Raw genomic sequence first — 24,403 nt, forward strand, 5'->3', positions numbered from 1 at the left:
GTGTTTCAGGCTATGAGAGGCACTAAACAATAACTAAAATGTGCAAGAACAAATAAAGATCACTGGTAAAGATAAGTGCACACATTAATATAAAAACATTATAAATGTATTTAATTTGTAACTTTTTTCTGCTATTTGATTTAAATTACAGAAAACAATGACTATAAAGCTGTTGACTGCCTTATAACATGTAAAAATTTAATCTGTATGACAATAATGGCACAAAAAGTGAGAGAGAACAGGGCTATAATGGAATAAGTGTTTACAAACTATTTGAGTTAAACTTTTATTAATAAGAATTAATTTTTAAAAATTTACAACTCTGTAATCCTCAGTACAATTATTAAGAAAATCTTTAAAGTAAAATAAACAGAAATTTTAACAGTCTAATTCAAAACATCTATATATCACAAAAGAAGGAAGTAATGGAGAAATAAATGAACACAAAGACACTTACATACAGAAATCTTACCTTACCAGTAATTAAGTTAAATGTAAATAGTTTAAATATTCCAGTTAAAAGACAGAATTTGCAGAATCCTCAACAAAGTAGGTTTAGAGGAAAAAGACTTCAACATAATAAAAGCCTTATATGAAAAGCCCACAGTGAGCACTATACTCAATGGAGGAAAAACTGAGAGCTTTCCCCTAAGGCCAGAAACAAGACAAGGATGTCCGCTCTCACCACTTTTATTCAACATAGCACTAGAAGTCCTAACAACAGCAATCAAACAAAAAATAAATAAATAAATACATAAAAGGCATCCAAATTGGTAAGAAAGAAGTAAAATCTTTATTATTTGCAGACAACATGATACTCTATATACAAAACCTGAATGAGTCAATCAAAACTACTAGAACTGATAAATGAATTCACTAAAGTTGCAGGATACAAAATTAATGTCAGAAATCTGTTCCATTTCCATACACTAATAATGAAGCAGCAGAAAGAGAAATTAAGAAAACAATCTCATCTATAATTGACCCGAAATTAATAAAATACCTAGGAATAAACTTAACCAAGGAGGTGAAAGACCTGTACTCTGAAAACTGAAAAACAAAACAAAACAAAACAAAACAAAACAAAAAACACTAGTAAAAGAAACTGAAGATGACACAAAGAAATGGAAATATGTTCCATGCTCATGGATTGAAAGAACAAATATTGTTAAAATGCCTAGAGTCTCAAAGCAATGTAGACATTTAATGCAATCCTTATCAAAATGCCAACAGCATTTTTCACAGAACTAGAATAAACAATACTAAACTTTGTACAGAGCTCTCACTTCAGCAGCGCATGTACTAAAATTTGTATAGAACCACAAAAGACCCCAAGTAGCCAAAGTAATCTTGAAAAAGAGAAACAAAGTTGGAAAACTTCAAGTTATATTTAAAAAGTTGTAGTAATCAAAAACATGGTACTAACACGAAAATAGACACATAGATCAATGGAATAGAATAAAAAACCTGGAAATAACCACACAATTATATGGTCAATTAATCTTCAACAAAGAAAGAAAGAATACCCAATGAGAAAAAGACAGTCTCTTCAAAAGATGGTGTTGAGAAAACTGGACAGCTACATGCAAAAGAATGAAACTGGACCACTTTCTTTCACCATACACAAAAATAAACTCAAAATGGATTAAAGACCTAAATGTGAAACCTGAACCATAAAACTCTTAGAAGAGAGCACAGGCGGTAATTTCTCTGACATCAGCAGTAGCAACATTTTTCTAGATATGTCTCCTGCAGCAATGGAAACAAAAGCAAATATAAACTATTGGGACTACATGAAAATAAGAAGGTCTGCACAGCAAAGGAAACAATCAACTCTATTAAAAGGCAATCCTACTGAATGAGAGAAGATATCTGCAAAAAAATATTTGATAAAATGTTAGTAATCAAAATATATAAAGAGCTGATACAACTCAACGCACAAAAAACAAATAACCCAACTAAAAATGGGTAGAACACATGAACAGATGAAGAATACATGCAGACACATGAAAAGATGTTAAACGTCACTCATCATCAGGGAAAAGCAAATTAAAACCATAATGAGATATTATTTCACACCTGTCAGAATGGCTAAAATCAACAACACAAGAAACAAACTATAGGTGTTGACAAGGATGTGGAGAAAAGGGAACCCTCTTACACTGTTGGTGGGAATGCAAACTGTTGCACCTACTCTGGAAAACAGTATGGAGGGTTCTTCAAAAAGTTAAAAATAGAACTACCCTATGATCCAGCAATCTCACTACTGGGTATGTGCCCCCAAAATATAAAAACACTAATTCAAAGGGATACATGCATCCCTATGTTTACTGCAGCATTATTTACAATAGCCAAATTATGTAATCAGCCCAAGTGCTAATCAATAGATGAAAGCATAAAGAAGGAATGGCATATATTCAGTCATAAAAAAAGAATGAAATCTTGCCATTTGCAACAACATAGATGGAACTAGAGAGTACAATGTTAAGTGAAAAAAGTCACAGAAAGACAAATACCATATGATTGCACTCATATGTGGAATTCAGTAAACAAAACAAATGAGCAAAGAAGAAGAGAGACAAACCAAGACACAGACTCTTAACTGCAGAGAACAAACTTACAGTTATCAGAAGGGGAGTGGGTAGGGGGATGGGTTAAATAGGTGCTGGGGATTAAGAGTACACTTACGATGAGCACTGAGTAAGGTACAGAATTGTTAAATCACTATATTTTACAACTGATACTAACATAACGTTGTATGTTAACTATACTGGAATTAAAATAAGAAACTTAGTTAAAAAAATAAAAATAATAAAAAATAAAAAGACCTTTTGGCAGAATGGATTTTTAGAAAACATGATTCAACTGTATACTGTTGACATGAGACACAGTTCCAGTTCAAAGACACAAATAGGATGAAAGCAAAAGGACAGGAAAAGATATGCAGAGTTAAGCAAAAGAGAACTAAACTGGCTTTTTAAATTTCAGACCAAATAGATTTTATGTTAAATTTTATTATTAAAAAGATAAAAACAGTGACATTTAAACAACTAGGCAAAAGGTCATTCACTAAATAGAAGATTTCAATAACACAATAGGCCAAGTAGGCTTAACAGAAATCTATACAACACTCCATATAAACAGAAGAATACACATTTTTCTCAAGGGCAGATGGAACATTCTTGAGTATACAGCTACGTGATAATTCTTTTTAAATTGGAAATTTGCAATAATACAAAGTGTGCTCTCTGATCATAGTGGAATGAATTAGGAACCAATAGATATTTGGGGAATTCAAAAATATATGGAAACTAAACAACATACTTCTACATAATCAATGGGTGAAAGATCACCAGGGAAATTAGTAAATACTTTGAGATGAATGAAAATGAAAATACAACATGACAAGTTTTAGTGTATGCAGCAAAAACCATGTTTAGAGTGAAACTGATAGGGTAAATGTCTATACTGAAAAAGAAGAATGATCTCAAATTAATAATTTAGCCTTCTATTTTAAGGAACTAAGAAGAGTAGACTAAACCCAAAGCAGGCTGATGAAAGAAAATAATAAAGATTAGAGGGGAAATAAATAAAATAAAGAATAGAAAGTAACAAAAAAACACAACAAACTTAAATTTTTTAAGTTTCTTATTTATTTATTTTTGAGAGACAGAGAGAGACAGAGTACAAGCAGGGGAGGGGCAGAGAGAGAGGGAGACAGAATTCAAAGTAGGCTCCAGGCTCCTAGTTGTCAGCACAAAGCCTGACACGGGCCTCGAATCCCTGAACTGTGACATCATGACCTGCAGTGAAGTTGGACAATTAACGAACCAAGCCACCCGTGTGCCCCCCAAATCAACAAATTTAAAGCTGGTTCTTTGAAAAAAATCAACAACTAACATAAACAACAAAATTAATAAATCTAATTTTGTTAAACTAAACGAAGTTAAATAGAAAGAATCAATTTAGTAAAATCAAGAATAATAGGATGTGATTACTGCCTACACAGAAACAAAAGGAATTATAAAAAATATTATGAAAAATTGCATGCCAACAAACTAGATAACTTAGATGAAATAGAAAAATTCCTACAAAGAAACAAATTATTGAAACTGACTCAAGAGGAAACAAAATTCAACTAGAACTATAGCATGATAAGAAATTGAATTAATATTCAAAACATTCCCACAAAAAAAAGCCCACAACCAAATAGCTTTACCAGTGAGTTCTATCAAACATTTAAAGAATATTTAACATCAATATTTTGAAAATCTCCCCCAAAATAAAAGAATGGAAAACTTCCCAAATTATTCTATAAAGCTGGTATTATTCTGATACAAAAGCTTAAAACATACTACAAGGGAAAGAAAACTACAAATAAATACTCTTTATGAATATAGAGGCAGTAACCCTCAACAGAATACTAGCAAGACAGATACAACAACATATAAAAAGGATTATAAATCATGACCAGGTGGGATTTATCACAAGGATGCAAGGGTGTTTTGACATAAAAAAAAAAGCCATTTATGTAATACATCACATTAATAGAATGAAGAAAAATTTATCATCTCTATAATCTCAACAGATGCAGAAAAAGTATTTTACAAAACCCAACACTCTTTCGTGATAAAAACACTTATTAGTATATATATATATATATATATATATATATATATATATATATATCATCCTAGTTAATGGTAAAAGAATGAATGCTTTCTCCCTCTCCACATTTAAAAAATAGAATAAATGAGTTTTGTAATGAAGGAGGATATAAGATCAATATTAAAAAAGCAACTGCATTCCTTTACAATTGTAGTGAATAATCCCAAAAGGAAATCAAGAAAACTATTCAATTGGAAAAATTTATGGAAAATAATACAATGCTTAAGAATTAATTTTTAAAAAGTATAAGATATGTACACTGAAAACAAAACATAACTGAAATAAACTGGAGACCTAAATAAGTGGAAAGATACCAGTGTTCATGGATTAGAAGACAACATGGTTGAGATGGCAAAACTCACCCCAATGATTTACATATCCAATGCAACTGTATCAATAGTTCCTCTGCCATTTTGCAGAAATGGACCCACTGATCCTAAAAGTCCTATGGAAATGCAAAGGACACCGAATAGTCAAAACAATCCTGAAAAAAGAACAAATCTGAAGTATTCACACTTCTTGATTCCAAATACTCGCATAAGGTTATACATATGGATCACTAGAATAGTATTGAGAAATCCAAAAATTAACCTTGACATTTATGGCCACTTGATTTTCAACAAGCATGCCAAGATATTACAGTGAGGAAAAAATAATATTTTTAGCAAATGCTACTGGGACAACTAGATATCTTCATGCAAAAAATAAACTTAAACAGTATAGAAAAATTAATTCAAAGTAAATCATAGATTAAAATGCAAAAGCTAAATCTATAAAACTCTTAGAAGAAAACATAAGGTTAAACTTTTCCTGACCTTGTATTAGGCAATAGTTTTTTAGATGATACAAAAAGCACAAGTAAGAAATGAAAAATAGATATACTGGACTCATCAAAATTAAAAATCATTTTTTAGGATACTTTTTAAAAAATACTACCAAAAAAATATAAAGACAATCCACAGATTGGGGGGAATATTTACAAATCATATATCCGATAATAGATTTGTATCCATAAAGTATGAAGAATCCTTACAACTCAATAATAGAAAACTAAATAACCCAATTAAAAAATGAGTAAAGGATTTGAACAAACATTTCTCCAAAGGAGATATATGCATGGCCCCGAAGCACATGAGAACACGCTCAATATCATTAGTGATGAGGGCAATGAAAATCAAAACCACACTGAGATATTACTTCACACTGACCGGGATGGTTAGAATCAAAAGGACAGATGATAACGAATGCTAAGAGTGTGGAGAAATTGGAACCCTCAGGCATTGCGGTAAGAATGTGAAATGGCACAACCCCTTCGGAAAACATTTTGGCAGTTCTTCAAATAGAGGTCCCATGGAGTTAAATGTAGACTTACAATATGACTCAGCAATTCCACTCCCAGATCTGTATCCAAAATAACTAAAACAATATTTTCATTTACCTCAGTGATTCTATCCATTCTAGATTTTTAGCCCAGCCCTTCAATTCAATGATTTACTTTCAATGTCTCACATGAATTTCCAACTTAGCCTATTCAAAATTAAATTCACTACCTTCTTTCCAAAACTTTATTCTCTACCAGTGCTCCATCATCCACCCAGATTCCAATTAGAAATATAAAAATGAAAAGAAAAAAAAAGAAAGAAATCCAAATGACCATTGATTCTTTCCTCTCCCATCAATGCCAAAACATTATACTCCAAACTTATTCCTTCCCCTTCCTGCCCACTGCCTCAGCCTCAGGACTATTATCTCCTTTTTCAAAATTATACCATCAAAATTCCAACTAATCTCAGTAACTCCATACTTGATCTTCTCCAATCCATTCCCAGACTGTATCCTATAATGTAAATCTGATTACACCACTCCCCAACTGAAATCCTTCCCTGGCTCTCAAGTACTTTATCTAAAAGAAATTCAAACATTTACACTGATTTTTAATTATCTGCTTCTACCTAATTCTCCAGCTTCATCATTCATCACTCCACCACTCCTACCTCATTACCCTATCCTCTTGTGATAGGAGATTGCTTTTAATTTTTCAATGTGCTTTGCTCTCAAACTTTTCAAACTGGTTCACACCCCCTTGCTCCCCATATCTAGGACTGCTCCTTTTACTGAAATTCTTCATCAGCCTTCAAGACTTAGCTCAGATACTAACATTTTCTGAAAGAATGTCCCAGATATCCTCACTATGATTCAATAGCCTGATGTGTGTGCTTCCATATAATTCTGGGCATTCTTCTACTACAGCATTTATCACTCTCAGGAAATTGTGTGTTTACACTCTCTGTTAATTTGATTGCTCTCCAGAGCAAAAATTGTATCCTTAACACTGAGTAGAGACTCAACATATAGTGAATGGGTAAAACCTAAAATATGCAATGGAGAAATGGTTAGCTTATTTGTTTGCTTTTGGGGACAGAGGATTATATATAATAGCATTGGAATGTATCATTTATTACTAGCTTATTAAAATTAAAAAATAAAATGCACAGCTGTATAAATGTATATATGTGTGCATATGGGCATATATATATGAAACACACACATATATATTGTGGTGTTTCTCCTGACTGGATGGGGGCCCCTAAATGTGGGGCAACCCCATCAGCTGGAAGCCAGTGACATAGGCAGGACAAAGGAGATATAAGTATATTAAATACACTGAATATACTGCAAGGGAGCAGCAGGCAAGACAGCAAAGGAGAAGTCTGCAAAGAGGCAGTGGGTGAGGGCTGTATTTAAAGGGGGGTGAGAAGGTATGGGGACATATGGAATTTTTCCTGCCTGGTTGCAATAGTCCATTGGTCAGCTAGGGTTTAGGGATATTTTGAGGTGGGCCGCTTAATGGGCCTGTTTGTATTCAGTCGTGAGGTTGGGGTCACTCTGGGCCCTTTTGCGCTGATTAAGTTTCTATTGCTCAAGCCTGTTGCCTAAAAGCGGCTTCTATACATATTATACACTGTATGTATGTACATATAAGAAAAACCTACACAAAAGTTGAAAAAACATTAATAGGAGTTCTCTAGGTCATGGGATTAGATATTTTATCCTTTAGAGATTCTTAGAGATACTTAAATTCTTTAAAATTTTTTTCAGTATTTTCTGTGGGAACATGTATTATTTTTGAAATAAAAATACTTTTTAAAAGATAACTTGTCTATTTTTTCCCACTGATTCTATCTAACACAGTTTATAAGCCAAACAGAACAAAATTCATTCTCCTACCTTTTTTCCTCTGTTCTGTTGTCCCAAATTAAGCACAAAACTTCCCTGGGCCCAGCCAGGGAAGTGAAGATTCTGGAGCTGCAGGCAATGGCAGAGGTTGTAGAGGTAGGTATGGCTCATGGGTTCCATCTTTTTCCCCCTCTGCACGTTGTAGTTTCTAAAGATGATATGAAAATAAAATTGATTTGTGATGGAATCAAAAATGAGTTCAGTGAGTACTTTGAATGTCTCATGTTTTGAATCACTATGATCACCATTTACAAATGGTAATTAACTGCTTTCTTGTAACGTACTAAGGGAGAAGAGTTGAAAGGGGGGGAGGGAAGAAAAGGTGAAGTTACATCTTTATGTCTTAACCTAGGACTAAATATGAAAAATTCACATTTAATCAGACTAAAAAGACAATGTTAAGAGTCAAATGCATATCTGAGATTAAACACTGCACTCTGTTGAAATACTGTTTACCCAAAAATTTACAATGGCTTCTTTCAGAGCAGCAAAGACTGATTGGTAAAAGTGTCTTCATTGGGAAAAATGTCCCACATTAAAGCAGTTAAAATCATGCTGTAAATAGCATAAGCTTCATATTCTATTAAAAAAAAAATAATGTTTATTTATTTTTGAGAGAGAGAGAAAGAGAAAGATAGAGCAAGAGCAGGGGAGGGGCAGAGAGAGAGGGAGACACAGAGTCTAAAGCAGGTTCCAGGCTCTGAGCTGTCAGCACAGAGCCCGACGTGGGGCTCGAACCCACAGACCATGAGATCATGACCCGAGCCGAAGTCAGATGCCTAACCAACTGAGCCACCCAGGCACCCTGGTTCTGTTTTAAAGTGGGATGCATTCTTAGTTTGTAGACTAAGTTTGTAGACTTAGTTTGTAGACTATTTTCCTGATTTTGTTATTAATCTGACTGAACCACTTGGGCATTTGGTCTGAATGCTATAAAGTATGTTGAATTCCCATTGAAAACTCTTTCATGTTTAAAAAATTTAGAAAGCATTATAAAACTGTTAGTTCACTTTTCTTTTATAAAACCATGATTCCCAAACAGTTTTCGATGAGGGACAGAACAACATAAACAAGGCAAATGAGTGCCTAACCACTAATCATCTTAAGTCATTGCCTAGTTGTCTTTAAACCCCTCTCTTAAGAATCCCTAGTTAAGAAATATGGTTAAATTCAGGTTTCTCTCAAGATTATGGAGCAAATCCAAACAGAGCAGAGATATATCACCTACATGAAGAAGAGAGATTGTGGGAATCAAGGAAAATCTTAAAGGGGAAAACAAAACACAAAAGAACAATCTGGAGCTTGAGCAAAAAAGAACTCGGAACAGAAAGAAAAAGGCAATGGGCCTTGCCTTCTGATATTTATGTGAGTTTTTCCTATGAATATAGACTCTAGTTTATTTGCGTGAATATAAACCTACTTATTTACAGGAGTATAAACCTCAGGTCTTTTAAAGTATTATGTGGTCTCCCTCCCTTCTCATTCCTACCTGCACTCTCTCATCCCACCTCCTAAGCATTCCCAACCTCATCCCAAATTAGGACGGGTATTCTCTATGCTCTCCCTACTACCACCTCCTATCAGGTCCTTGAACTTAAATGTAAATTGGAGGATGATGTTTTAAAACCCAAGGATACCTGCAGCAGGATGACTAGAGCAACAGACCTCTATATTTGACCTCTTTCCATATCTCCCCCACTATGTGTGCTTTGTGCTTTTAGCACAAGAGAGGTCCGGGAACTTCTAGAATTCTAAGTAATAAATGTACTCATTTGTAGAGGATCGGTTCCCTTCAAACAAACCTGGGTCTACACATAAGCATATTTATTAGGTATTATATAATGTGATACTAAGGTCCTGTATCTAATGGTAACATAGCAAAAAGCAAAGTATTTCCCCATCTTCTGCCCTAGCCCCCACACCCCAGTAATCAAACTGCCATGGTATGGTGTCTCATCTCACCTGTGGGTGAGAAAATTTCCTAAGAAGGCTCCTTTTAAAACATAGATGACTCAGGGGTGCCTGAGTGGCTCAGCTGGTTAAGCATCCAATCAAGCCCAGTATTGGGTTCTGCACTGACAGTGTGGACCTTGCTTAGTATTCTATCTCTCCCTCTCTCTGCCCCTTCTCTGCTAGCGCTGTCTCTTTCTCTCTCAAAATAAATAAATAAACTTAAAAAAAATAAAACATAGTTAGCTCATAATTCACTAGTAAGTTGCCTACACTGGTTCTTTAGGATAGCTATGACCCAAGAAGACTCATTAGGGAATGAAACATAAGAATAAAATCTGTCCAAAGTCTCAAGGTTACAGGCTGTGGATCCAAGTAAGTGTAGTGAAAGAAAGCTGTGTGAAGAGTCACTCGTCTGGGGTTACAGTCCCAACTCTGCCACAAGGAAGGAAACAAGGAACTGTGCTTACCACAAACAAAGGATGGCTCTCTGAGTTATTCTATTTTTTTCAACAAATCTAAAATTACCTGTTCAATACTTCATTATGATGCCCTGAAGGTAAATGAGATAATTTACTTTATAGTTCTCTGAAAATTGCTGGATACCATACAAATAAAGAGCATCAATACTGTTCTTACAGAAATAAAAAATTTAGAGATTGGGTTGGTTCATGTATATTGGACAGAATGGGATTTATTTTAAGCAGGTCAGTTTCTTTTGAAACTTTTTAATTGATGTATTGTGTATATTCAGAAAAGTGTACAGGTTCATGTACAACTTGATGAATTAGCAAAAAGTGAACACACCCATGAAATACCCACTCAAGTCAAGACATAGAACACTGACACCACCTGAAGTCTCACTTTGTACTCAATCCAATCATCTACTCCTCTTCTCCTCCCCCAAGGCAATCACTGTCCTGATGTCTAATGCCATAGATTAATTTTGTCTCCTTGTAAACTTTCTCTAAATGGAATCATACAATATATATTATTTTCTATTGGACTTTCTTTGTTCACTGTAACTTTTGTGGGGTTGATCTCTGTTGTATGTAGCAACCATTTGTAACTTTCATTGCTGTATAGTAGTTACATGCTGTATATACTAATAAATGAGTATTTACAATATATTTATAAAATTTTTCTGATTATGGACCTTAAGTTGTTTCAGTTTGAGATGACTGAAAATAATACAGATATGAACATTCTTTTCAATGCCTCTTGCTATGCCTGTATATGTATTTCTATTAGATATTTCAAGAAGTGAATTTTCTAAATCATAAGTTTTAGTAGATAATGTCAGATTGCCCCACAGTTTTACCATTGTTTATTCCTACCATTTGGTAAAGGAGTTCTAGTTGCCTGGCACCTGGCATCTGAAATAAAGCATCTGAAATAAGGTAACCCATACTAAAAACAAAGATTCGAAGTAAAGGTTTATACCTTCATACTGAAACCCCCAGTTCTTTATCCCTCCTAACTCTAAGGATGCTGGCAGCAGGCTTTCTCCATCTGAACAAGAAAAGGTTTTTATCTGGAGAATCTGAGCCAGTCACAAGAAAAAAGATCCAAACATTTTGACTTAAGATCTCCAATGAGAATAAGCCCAATAAGAATGCTTTAAAATAAAGCCTACCATCAAGTCACGAACACACATACACACACATATACGTTTACAAACACTCCAGTAAATATTATAGTGCCCAACCTGTACATATAAGCATACATCCAAAAATCACCAGACATCTGAAAAAAGTGTCTAATGTGAAAGACAAGTGCAAACAAGCCAACATTGGAAAGTAACTTATAGGAAACAATTTATGCCGGGAGAGAGGAAAAAATATTGTTAATAGTTTCAGAGAAGAAAGAGGAACTATTTCATTCATGAAATAAGCATCAATTCTACAAAGGAGATAATCAAAGAACAAGAAAAAAACCTTAAAAATGTTAAATATTGCCATAGAAATTAAAAATTAATAAAAATGTTAAAGGGAAATATTTTTAAAACTAAATATAAAATTAAAAAAAAAAGAAAATTATAGGACCAGAATAGGATGTACAAATCCACCAAAGAGATACCAAAATCCTAATAGAGAAAAAGAAAAGAACTAAATTTTTAAAAATGTTGTAGGTAAAATGTTCTGAATTGAAAGATCTAAGATTCCACTTAAAGGGATCCACTGAGTGACCCACAGAATGATGATAGATGCACACATTACCTATCACCATGAAATTTCAGAATATTAGGAAAGAAGACACGATTCTACAAGAATTCCAGAAGGAAGAAAGATGACATAAAAAATTGGAATAAAAATGGTTTATATCCTTCCCCAGAGAAGCACTAGATATAGTAAAACAAGAAAACAAAAGATCAATGCCTTTAAAATTGTAAGAAGTTATTCATAACTAGGTTTGCATATTTAACCAAATTATCAATAAAAGGAAGCAAAATAAAGGCATTTTTAGACACACATGTTATTTAACAATTTATCTCTAATTTACCCTTTCTCAAGTAATCACTGGAAGACATGTTCCACTAGAATGAGGCCATAAACCAAAAAAAAGAATATTAGAGATCGACTCAAGTAATAGGTGAAAGCAACTCCAGGAAAACAATTATAGAACTGATATGCAGAAAACCAGTACCATTTGGAGCTGGTCAAAATGCTAGAAGACAGATATTGTCAAGAAGGCAGAAGTGGCACATCCTATATATAAGCATACAGAATAACAAAACCAGTATAATAGGAATTTCAGGAAGTTTAAAAAAATTTTAAAAAGCAATCTCATATGCATTAGACATCACAAATATCCCATTCTCTTCTCTTTCTTGAGAATTCCACATCCCAATATTCTCGTAATTAGACAAGGCCATATGACTGATCTGGGCCAATGAAACGTGAGTAGCAGTAGTATAAATCATTTCTGATCTGACGCAGTAAAATCCAGGGGATTTTCCACTCCATTCTCCCTCTTTTGCGTTAGAGGTTGCTGTTGAGCTGGCACAGCCACAAGATGAGAGCATTCTGGACTGCTAGGTCAATGCATTAAGGGAAAACTGCCCAGGGGAGCCACTGGTCCTTTGCTGGACTTTGTATGAGCAAAAGTCCCTGCGGTTCTGGCATTGCTCATCATTGTGATGTAGATTAGCCCATTCTGTCTAACGCAGTATTTTACATAGTTCTGTCATAAATAACATTTACATGTTCACAGTAATAAACACAGTAATTATTGTTTTATCCAGAGTCCTGGTATAACTATATGGCAGGCATAGGAAAAGTAGTGTGTGAGAATGCTGTGTGGGGTGAGGGAGCTAGGCATCTATGTTGGGGAGGTGGAGATGCTGGGTATCCAAGAGAACAAAATTCTCTTCTTCCACAGTGGAAGTCAATAAATAGTCCCTAAAATTCAAAGAAATAGTAACGGAAATGCATCTTGGCCTCAGCTTTGGACTGTACTTTCTATTTGGAAAAGCCCCTCTTGACAAGCATATAAAAGGCTGATCAAGTGAAAACATATGTTGGGTTTTACTTTCATAGGAGTGACTACAAAAGCTCAGGTTTTTAATGATGGTAAAATATGTAACCGCTAATTATACTTGCTTGGCTTCCCTGACTCAGAGTGGTGGGGTAGGTGAATTGGTAGCAGGCCATCCTGGCAGCCAGGGATGTGTTTCATTATCAAACCCTTAGCGGCAGTTAATTCAAGGAAGAGTACTCCTCTGACATGAGCGGAGACAGTAAGAGTGGAGGCTAAAAGACCCTCAGCTTAGTACGGTTTGTTCGTTGTTGTTATTGTTTTGAAATAAGACAGTGTGATCCTAGGAGCTATGAGGGGTCTATCTTCCCCTTAGTGTTAACTGAAAAGCAAAAGCCAGTGTGCAACATGAGAGGAGGAAACAGATGTACAGGGAGATAATTCCCCGTGTCCTTGTAAAACCCAGTTCCCACCCCTGGAAGCAACTCCTACATGTAAACTAACTCAATTCCTTTTCGTACTTGGAGCCAGAGAGTTCTGACTATTAAAACTAGTGCTTACCAACTCAGACCTGGAAAGGCAGCTTAATTCTTTCTTCTGCACCTGAAAATACACATTCCTCAGGTAGTTAGAGGGAAGGAGCTCATGTGGACTCTCTCCTGTGCCTCCACACTTTCTCTGCCAGCTGTGCATGTCTTAGAATTGGCCTCTGGTCCTTCTTTAAAAAGCACTGAAAAGTTTGTCTAGGGAACAGTGTGGAACCAACAGAAAGATTCAAGTCTTGAACTGGATGATTTCACTACCACTCTCACTATGAGCCACATACAACACAAAGTTTTTATAGGATATGAAAAAAAACCCACTCTCCCCTCTAACGTTTATATCTTTCAGTAGAGGAGACTAACATTACTTATCTCTTTCCCCACCTCTAGAAACTGCTGGAGTCCTTTTGCTGATAGTGTCAGCTCGGTTTATAGCATCCCACTCTCCTGGAAGGCAAAAAGAGAGTCAAATGCATTATACTACTGAGAGGACGTAAGCTAATGAAGAAAAATGATTAATCGATATTTGTGAGCAACACATTGAAACAAAGAGAGAGTCTGCATTAGCCGCAGAGTGTAAAGCATCTTGTAGAGAGAGCATTTCTGAATCCACTTTGTCATTCTTGATTTAGCAAATGTGAGCTTTTCTTCTTTCTCAGCTAACAGCCAAAATAATTAACACAGAGTTTATGTGAACTTAGAAGGTGCTGCGCTGAGAAAAAAAGAGAGAGAGAGAGAGAGAGAGAGAGAGAAATTGTACAAGCCCTGTGGCCAAGCCATTTGCTACAAGAAATAGAACTGTGGGCATCTGTTTTCTGGGAAGTGCTAGCCTGGAGTGCAAAGGTGACTGAAACTCAGAAATCAGATCAACATTTTCCATCTTCACACCCTCTGCAAGTTTCTCTGAGTATCTTCTCAGGAGAAATAAGGAGAACAGGACCACCTTTAGGTTAAAAAATCTCAGAGGAGAGAAATTGATTATTTAAATCAACATTAAAAAGTACATCAAAACGAAAAAGATTTAAAGTGTTTCAATTGCCACTGTCCATTCTAAATTCATACCAAAGCTAAATATTTCAAGCTTGTTATGCGTTTGCCTTTTGAACTGAAAGAGACCCGTAAGATCACACAGTTCTTCATTCTTGCCTTAAATGGCAGAGGAAGAGGACGCCTAAAAGGTTAAGCACAAGTCCAATTTCAGCAGCTGGCAAAGAGCAGAAGAGAATATCAAAGCCCGTCCTCCTGGCTGCTGATTAGTCTCCTTCCACCACGCTGTGCTTTAGGTAAAGTCTGTAAGAGTCCCAGTATGATAATGGGAATAAAGTCACGCATGAGAAGCCTGGTGGTCTCCGAGGAATATCAAACTTCCCACTTGTTAGAAGGCAATTTTTCTTTTCCAAAGAGGGAATGACAGCCTTCTTTTTGAAAGCTATTCAAAGGTACAAATGTGTGAACTTTGAGCAACCCGCTAAGGCAAGTGTATTGCCTAAGCGTAAAAAGAAATGGCGCAGGTAAAATCGGGTGATTTCATGTAAGAAATTTTATACCCTGGAGTCTAAATATCTTGATGATCCTTAAAGAACAAAAAAAGCAGGCTCCTTGTCACCACAATTGAACTGCAACTCCATTACTGAATCAATACTCTCGCTAGCAAATATCCCTTATGGAGTAGTGTTGTAACACAAATTAGAACAGTTTTGGGAGGGGGGAGTGGTAATGCTGGGAAACTTGGAAAAAATAATGACTTCAAAACAGAATTTATTTAAAAGACAGAACTGAGGCTGGTGGGTGGGGGCATGAATGGCTTACATTTTGATGAATTTTTTAAAAGAAGAGCAGGGTATACACATTTTGTTTTCAAGTTAGAGGATAAAATGATGAAATGGATCTTTTCTCCAAATAAATACTGTTATGCTACATTTTCATGGTCAATAGTGCTCCATTCGTAGGTGTCCCTCGTTTCAAAAACCAATTTGGCTTATCTGTTTGCTCCTCCTTACATATATCTCAAAAGCTGTAACAGATTCAGGGAAACAGATGACCCAGTCACCAATGCTTACTTCTCCAGGGACCTGCCTTTAAATTGACCTTGAGCTTCACAAACCAAAAAGAGCATCTGTGTACCTCAGGACAGTATTAACTCTGGAAAAAATAAATAAATAAATAAAAAGGAAAGCAGGATAGGCAGAGTTGGCCAAAACAAACAAATACTCAGTAGGGCAGCCGAACCAATAGATGAGAATGCAGAACCCACATTAAGTTGCTGGTTTGTTAGGGGGTGTAAGTGGTTACAGGAAATGTCTGTTTAGATTAATGCCACACAATCCTCGGTCTTTTACAAGAAATTTTTAAATGTGATCTTGTCCAACTTTTTATATGGCTTTTTATTTCTGTCCTTTTAGTTTAGAAGATTTAGTTGGTGTTGGGGGAAGAAAGAAGAGCCTGGGGTTCCGTCAAGTAGTACCTGTGTCAAGAAAAATTTAATTGTTTACTAATAAATTTTAATGTACTGCTCTAAGTCCCTGCCTTCTGAAGAGGAAACACACACAACCATGTGGTGATATTCGTGGAATTACAGGCTACCAATGGATAAACTGAAACCAAGTTTTGTATGATTTGTGACATAAATAAAAATCACCGCTACCAAGGGAGGGAAATTACCCCAGTTAAAGCTCAATGGCCTGTGTAGGATCTGCCAATTTTTAAATCTCCAACTGCCACCTATTGATGAGGGCTATTTTAAGAAGTATGAAAAGGTTTAAAAAAAAAAAAAAGGTAAAGAAAAAGCAAAGGTAGAGTCTGATTTTTCTCTGACAATCTGAAATAAACACAAAACCAGAATTTTTGAAAGATATAGCAGGATATAAAAACTATAGATTAAATATTTATCTAGTACTTTCCAGGTGCTTTGCTTAGTGTGGCCGGTTAAAGATGGCTACAAATTCTTTAACGTTTCTCCCATGGAAAGGTGGGGTCTACAATTCCTTCTTGAATCTGGGTTGGTTCTGTGATGATTTAGACCAGTTGAATATGGCAAAAGTATCTCTGTGTTAGTTTCTGGACCCAGCCCCTAAGAAGCCATCAGCTACTGTTTCCCCTTTCTTAGAACGCTCTCTCTGGGAGCCCTGAGCTTCTAAATAAGAAATGATTATTCTGAGAAAACCTACTGAATAGGTCACATGAAGGAGCGCTGGTCTACTGTTCCACCCTTCCGGTCATTCCTACCACATGCCGGACATGTGAACAAAGCCACTTGAAACCTCTCTACCTTCCCTGAATAGCTCATCTGCCAGCTAAAAACCACCGAGTGACTTCAGTTGATAAAATGGAAGAATAAGGTAGAAAAACTGCCCCACTGAGAGCTGCCCAGGTTCCTGACCCACAAATTGTGAGAGATCTTAAAATGGTTGTTTTTCAAAGCCACTAAGGACTGGGGTGGGTATCAGAAAATGTAATATGCATGCTCTTTACATTTGTTAACCTATTTAATCCTCATAATAGTCTAATCATGTAGGTAATACTATTTGCCCCATTTTAGAAATAAGCCTGAAGAAACTGAAGCTTAATGAGATTAAGTAACTCACTCACAGTCACATTGCTAGTAAAAGGGCAGAGCAAGAATTCAAGTTCGGGCAGTCTGATGCCAGAATCTATACTTTTAGACATGACATTTTTTCCATCTATCCTGAAAAAAAGTTAAATAAAATCACAATCAATAAATATTCATGGAATGCTATGAAATATTGTAAAATACTCTGATAGGTGCAATGTAGCATGGAAAGCATGACCAGTGATAAAAGAGACACATTCTCTGATGCCCAAGCCAAAACAAACTTCTTTCCTTAATCTATCCCGTCTCCTCTCCAGTTGCTTCTATCTCATCCCCCCAATTTCTTTACACCACTTAACCTGATCTGAAATCACCTCATTCGTTAGGCTGTTTATTGTCCTTCTCCCCCTTTAGAACTTAATCTTGGTGGAGCTGGTGTGGTATGGCTTGAACACCCTGTTTTCTCATCCTTTTCAGGATAGGCTCTTAACTCTAAATTTCTCAAGGTTAAATATGGAAGTGTTGAGGAAAAGGGCCCAGAAGAACTCTCCAGTTGTGTGCATTTATTTTGGGAAGGAGACCATAACTATCAAAAGAATACTCAATTCAAAAAGTATAAAAAGCTTGGGCCCCTGAGTGGCTTGGTTGGCTAAGCGTCTGACTTCAGCTCAGGTCATGATCTCATGATCTCGTGGTTCGTGGGTTCGAGCCCCTCATTGGGCTCTGTGCTGACAGCTCAGAGCCTAGAGCCTGCTTCAGATTCTGTGTCTCCCTGTCTCTCCGCCCCTCCCTTGCTCACACTCTGTCTCTCAAAAATGAATAAACGTTAACATTTTTTTAAAAAAGTATAAAAAACTATTTTAAAAAAGATTGTTTCTCAACCTTTTTTTCACTGCCATCCATCACAAAATACATTTTCTTAAGGGTCCAGTATGTGGCCTTGCACACAAACAGAGAAAAACATGGAAACAAAAATTTCATGAAATAATATTTCCTCTAATTTCATGCAGTACACTCTGATATTTTTCTATTTTATTTATTGCATTTCATATTCGAAATGATGGCCTTGACCCACAAAATTGATTTCAGAACTCACTAGTGACAAACACTCAGATAGTGACAGTTGAGCCACTTAAAAAAAAACAACAACTAATTCTAGCTCTCCTTCTGGATGAAGTGTTAGAATCAGTTAAGAAGAATAAGTGTGGCATCTTGGCAGACTGGTAGAAACATCTGAGGGCAGGTGTGAGCTTGCGAACTTCTCAGTCATACTGTGTATCAGGTAGTTGCCCGCCCCCCTCTAGGTAAGGTCCACTTTTAGAAAATTTATTTCCATGAAATAGGACTTTCTGCGTGTGGGTATGCATATCTATCTGTGTGCCCATGGGCTTCAGGGGTGGGGCAGAGGGATACAGTGAGGAGTATGATAGTCTGATCTTTCACAAAGGAGGTTCTTTGAGAGCATATCCTGTGGCGAATCTACAGATTACCTACCAGAACTTCACACAGCATCCTGTGGGTACGCTGAATAGGGAGGCAGCTGGTACGAGCAAAAGATCACTGCACCTGGAATCAAAAGAAGTGGGTTGGAGTCCTAGTTCTACCACTTGGGCAAGTTACACAAACTCTTTGAGCTTCAACTCCTTATTCTTTATAATGATAAAAATAAAGAACTCTGTTCACCTAGCAGGGTTATACTGAAGAACAAATAAAACAATGACTAGGTAGACCTGGGGACTTGTTATTCTTTTCTCCTTAAACTAGTTCCCACTCATTGAGAATACTTCCAAATAATGTAGTAATTATTTTCAAATAACTCACATTCATTCAATAATTTTTTTTTTCAGATAATAATTGTACAACCTCCTTCAACTGTATTTCAAGTATTTCATTTGCTGACTGATGCCTCTTTTCCTCTCAGCTAACCCACTCCATCTTCTGAAGAGAAGGACTTTAATTTGTTCAAAATCTTACTAGCAAGAAGCAGCACCTTGGGATGGTGGGAAGTAGAGCTGACTAGATGGAATAAAGTTAGTAGAGAAGAGAATTAATGATACAGAGGGTATGGTCCAGAAAATTCTGGACTTGGGAGTCAGAAAACCCATTGTTTAAGCCCCAGATTCTGTTTGTTTGTTTGTTTGTTTGTTTGTTTGTTTGTTTTTGAGAGAGAGAGAGAGAGAGAAAGAGAAAGAGAGAGAGAGAGAGGAGCGAGGGAGGGGCAGAGAGAGACACACAGAATTCGAACCCAGCTCCAGGCCCTGAGCTGTCAGCACAGACCCTGACGCAGGCTCGAAGTCAAGAGCTGTGAGATCATGACCTGACCCGAAGTCAGATGCTTAACCCACTGAGCCACCCCAGACTTAAACCCCAGACTCTTAATTCACTACCTATGTGTTATGGGCTGAATTGTGTTCCCTCCCCAAAAATCATGTGTTGAAGTCATATGTGACTGTATTTGGAGGTAGGTTCTTTAAAGGGGTAATTAAGTTAAAGTGAGGGCATTGGGGTGAACCCTAAACTACTATTCCTATATAAGAAGAGATTATAACACAGACATGTACAGAGGAAAGACCAGGTGAAGACACAGAATGAACAAAGCCATCCATAAGCCAAGGAAAAAGGCCTCCGAATAAAGGAACCCTGTCAACACCTGAATCTTGCAATTCTAGACTCCAGAACTGTGAGAAAATTAATTTCAGTTATTGAAGCCACACTGTCTGTGGTAGTTTATTATGACAGTCCAAGCAGATAATATATGTAATCTTAGCTATGTCATAAGAATTAAATTTGATAAAATGCGCTTTAAAAATTATTATGGGAATTTCTTGTGTCTTTATTTTATCAAGGTAAAAGAAAGAGGACTTTGTCATAAGCAAACTCTGACAAAGAAATTTTTTTTAATTTTTTTTAACTTTTATTTATTTTTTTGAGACAGAGAGAGACAGAGCGTCAACGGGGGAGGGTCAGAGAGAGAGGGAGACATAGAAACCGAAACAGGCTCCGGGCTCTGAGCTGTCCGCACAGAGCCCGACGCAGGGCTCGAACTCACAGACCGTGAGATGATGACCTGAGCTGAAGTCGGACACTCAATCGACTGAGCCACCCAGGCACCCCGACAAAAAGAAATTATAAACTTTTGGAAATACAAGCTACATCCTTGCTCTAAGAAAATGAGTAGCATCTTCATACCCCTTGCTTAAATTCCCCTTTGTTTGCAAATCCTTCTTGTTTGTTCTGTTTGGTAAGTATATTCAAAGGTAATAATCTTTGAATGAAATAATAGAGAAACTTGTGACTGCAGAATAACGGCAGAAGTGAATTTTATAACTTGATTTCGTCAATGGGCTCACAATCTTGATCCTGGGGGAAGTAACAGAATTGTAACAGCCCCACTTCTTACTGGACACTAGCCTGGTAGTCCCAATGATGTTCAAGAGTAACAAGGGTAAGCAAGACCCCTCTGACCTGTCCTCCACCACCAAGCGGACGGAACCAGGTTTGGGGAAAAGCACCACTCCACCAATGAAAATTCTACCCATTCAATGAAAGACTGGGAGAGTCCAGGTGATTTCTGCATGGAGACTGAACATCGCACTTCACATGGGATAAAACGCATGTGAAACTTTTTGCCTTATATCCTAAAATTTCCTTCTTCGTTCTATAGAAGAGGATAACCCCAGTTCTTTTTTCATAAGTTATGGTAGGAATGTACACAAACATTGAAATGCATATGTCCTTAAACCCAAATACATACAAAAATTGTGTTTATTCATGAATTTGGAGATTTTTAAAAATAATCTTTACCTTTTGTCCAGTACTTTCCAAATATTCTAAATTATATTAAATTTATAACCAAAAAGAGAAACATTACATTGGCATGCAAGTGTAATTTAGAATGGGGATTACTTGTGATTTAGTAAATGATGCCTGGTAATCATCATGAATAAACATATGAATAAATAAATGAGTTATCTTTGACAACTTGAGAATAAAAGCTAATTTTAAAAAATGACTCTGCTTTCTCTGTCTGATGATTGGGCCATTCAGAAACCACACAGAGAGCTCTCCTTCTAGGGCACCCTACTTTGCAGTAGGGAGCCCAGGGCACGGCCACCTGTTGTTGTCCTCTTATGGTTCTGTCACTGATCGTTCTGAGAGTACGATAGCACACAAACCTTAGAGGTCACGTAACAGCTTCCCAAAGAGTTTGCACACATCTGTATCTTTAAATCTTCTCTTGCTATGGCAGGGAATTGCCATTTAGTTCTTTGAAAGAGAAACTGTACTGGGAGTTATGTCTTATGATGCCTAGATTTCTTTTCACACTCTAGATTGTGAAAATGTGATAAGAGGAGGCAGGTGGTAGAATGATAAATGATCAGTAGTTCCCTGTTAGGAAAAAACACAAGTTAGAACCATATCTACAAGGTCTCATAATGGTCTCTAGTGCTTACATCTCTTAAGCATCAATGCATTTAAAGTCATGTCACTATATTATGCAAGCCTTGATTGACAAAGACAAATCAGGTGTGTATGAGACCATACATCGATTTGCATACACATTGCACAATTGCATCAATCATGGCTTTTGGAGCACTGTGTGTGTGTGTGTTTTAAACATGGCCTTTGGAATCAGGCACATACCTAGATTCAAATTATGGCTCCACTACTTGCTACCGTGTGATCTCATGTAAGTTATTCAATTCATTGAAGAACTACTTATTTAGTGATTTTCATGAGCCAGGCACTGTGCTAGGTGCAGGGGGTATTAACTATGACTATAATAGTCATGGTCTCTGCTATTATGGAACTCAGTATGGTGAGGAGACAGGCATTAAAAAAATCATAGAGGGGCGCCTGGGTGATTCAGTTGGTTAAGCCTCCCACTTTCGATTTCAGCTCAGGTCATGATCTCACAGTTCATAAGTTCAAGCCCAGCATTGGGCTTTGTGCTGACAGTGTGGAGCCTGCTTGGGATTCTCTCTCTCCCCCGTCTTTCTGCCCCCCTCCCAGTTGTGCTGTCTCCGTCTCTAAATAAATAAATAAACTTAAAAAATCACAGAAATTAATGTAACAAAACACCACTAAGTTACATATATCCCCCACAGCTTTTTATTTTTTTATTTTTATTGTTTTTTAGTGTTTATTTGTTTTTGAGAGAGAGAAAGAATGTGGGGCAGGGGTAGAGAGACAGGGGCACAAAGTATCCAAAGCGGGCTCTGTGCTGACAACAGAGTCCCACTCGAACTCACAAACCTTGAGATCATGACTTGAGCCAAAGTCAGATGCTTAATAAACTGGGCCACCCACATGCCCCTCCCCACAGCTTGTTAAACCATTCTAGTGGCTGGATTGTCTGTGTAGACCAATGTGTAACTAGTGGAGATTAGTTGGTAGAAGCTAGACCAGAAATAATTGCTATTCATTTTGGATGGGGAATATAAGTGCTATTGCCTCGGGGAATTGGTGGTGGGAATTCTAGTGCACTTGTATTGGTTGCATCCTGTGTGATGGTGAAGTCAATGTGAGGAGGGACAATCAGAGATTTTAAGAAAAATTCCCCACAGAACTTTGAAGATCAGGGTTTTGGAATAAAATGTTATGGAACTATGGTATGCTGTTCCTTTTGGTCTCCAAATCTTAAGAAGTGCCTCTAAAGGCATCACAATCCCAGACTTCAAGCTGTACTACAAAGTTGTAATCATCAACACAGTATGGTACTGGCACAAGAACAGACACTCAGATCAATGGAACAGAATAGAGAACCCAGAAGAGAGAACCCAGAAGAGAGAACCATAGAGAAATGTATGGCCAACTAATCTTTGACAATGCAGGAAAGAACATCCAATGGAATAAAGACAGTCTATTCAGCAAGTGGTGCTGGGAAAACTGGACAGTGACTTGCAGAAGAATGAACCTGGACCACTTTCTTACACCATACACAAAAATAAACTCAAAATGGATGAAAGACCTAAATATAAGACAGGAAGCCATCAAAATCCTCAAGGAGAAAGCAGGCAAAAACCTCTTTGATCAAGGCCACAGCAACTTCTTACTCAACACGTCTCCAGAGACAAGGGAAACAAAAGCAAAAATGAACTATTGGGCCTTCGTCAAAATAAAAACTTCTATACAGAGAAGGAAACAATCAGCAAAACTAAAAGGCAATCGACAGAATGGGAGACAATATTTGCAAACGACATATCAGATAAAGGGTTAGTATCCAAAATCTATAAAGAACTTATCAAACTCAACACCCAAAAAAACAAATAATCTGGTGAAGAAATGGGCAAAGCACATGAATAGACACTTCTCCAAAGAAGACATCCAGATGGCCAACCGACACATGAAAAAATGCTCAACATCACTCATCATCAGGGAGATACAAATCAAAACCACAATGAGATATCACCTTACACCTGTCAGAATGGCTAACATTAACAACTCAGGCAACAACAGATGTTGGCGAGGATGCAGAGAAAGAGGATCTCTTTTGCATTGTTGGTGGGAATGCAAGCTGGTGCAGCCACTTTGGAAAACAGTATGGAGGTTCCTCAAAAAAATTAAAAATAGAACTACCCTACAGCCCAGCAATTGCACTACTAGGTATTTATCCAAGGGATATGGGTGTGCTGTTTCCAAGGGATATATGCACCCCAGTGTTTATAGCAGCACTATCAACAATAGCCAAAATATGGAAAGAGCCCAAATGTCCATTGATGGATGAATGGATAAAGAAGATGTAGCATATATATACAATGGAATATTACTCGGCAATAAAAAAAAATGAAATCTTGCCATTTGCAACTATGTGGATGGAACTGGAGGGTATTATGCTAAGCGAAATTAGTCAGTCAGAGAAAGACAAATATCTTATGACTTCACTATAATAGGACTTTAAGAGACAAAACATATGAATCTAAGGGAAGGGAAACAAAAATAATATAAAAACAGGGAGGGGAACAAAACATAAGGGACT

General features: G+C 36.7%; 1 long non-coding RNA gene across 1 annotated transcript in view; it reads right to left on the reverse strand.

Moving 5' to 3' along the window:
- LOC123610711 overlaps nt 1–24,403 on the reverse strand; it is a 106,774-nt gene that overhangs the window by 34,036 nt on the left and 48,335 nt on the right. Inside the window, exons 2-4 of the long non-coding RNA XR_006718262.1 lie at nt 14,259–14,321; nt 7,897–8,053; nt 5,031–5,113 (exon numbers count right to left, since the gene is read on the reverse strand). This is a non-coding gene — a long non-coding RNA (uncharacterized LOC123610711). The remainder of the gene's footprint in view (nt 1–5,030; nt 5,114–7,896; nt 8,054–14,258; nt 14,322–24,403) is intronic.

This window comes from Leopardus geoffroyi, chromosome C2, assembly GCF_018350155.1.
Source record: "Leopardus geoffroyi isolate Oge1 chromosome C2, O.geoffroyi_Oge1_pat1.0, whole genome shotgun sequence".
Classification (NCBI taxonomy): Eukaryota; Metazoa; Chordata; class Mammalia; order Carnivora; family Felidae; genus Leopardus; species Leopardus geoffroyi.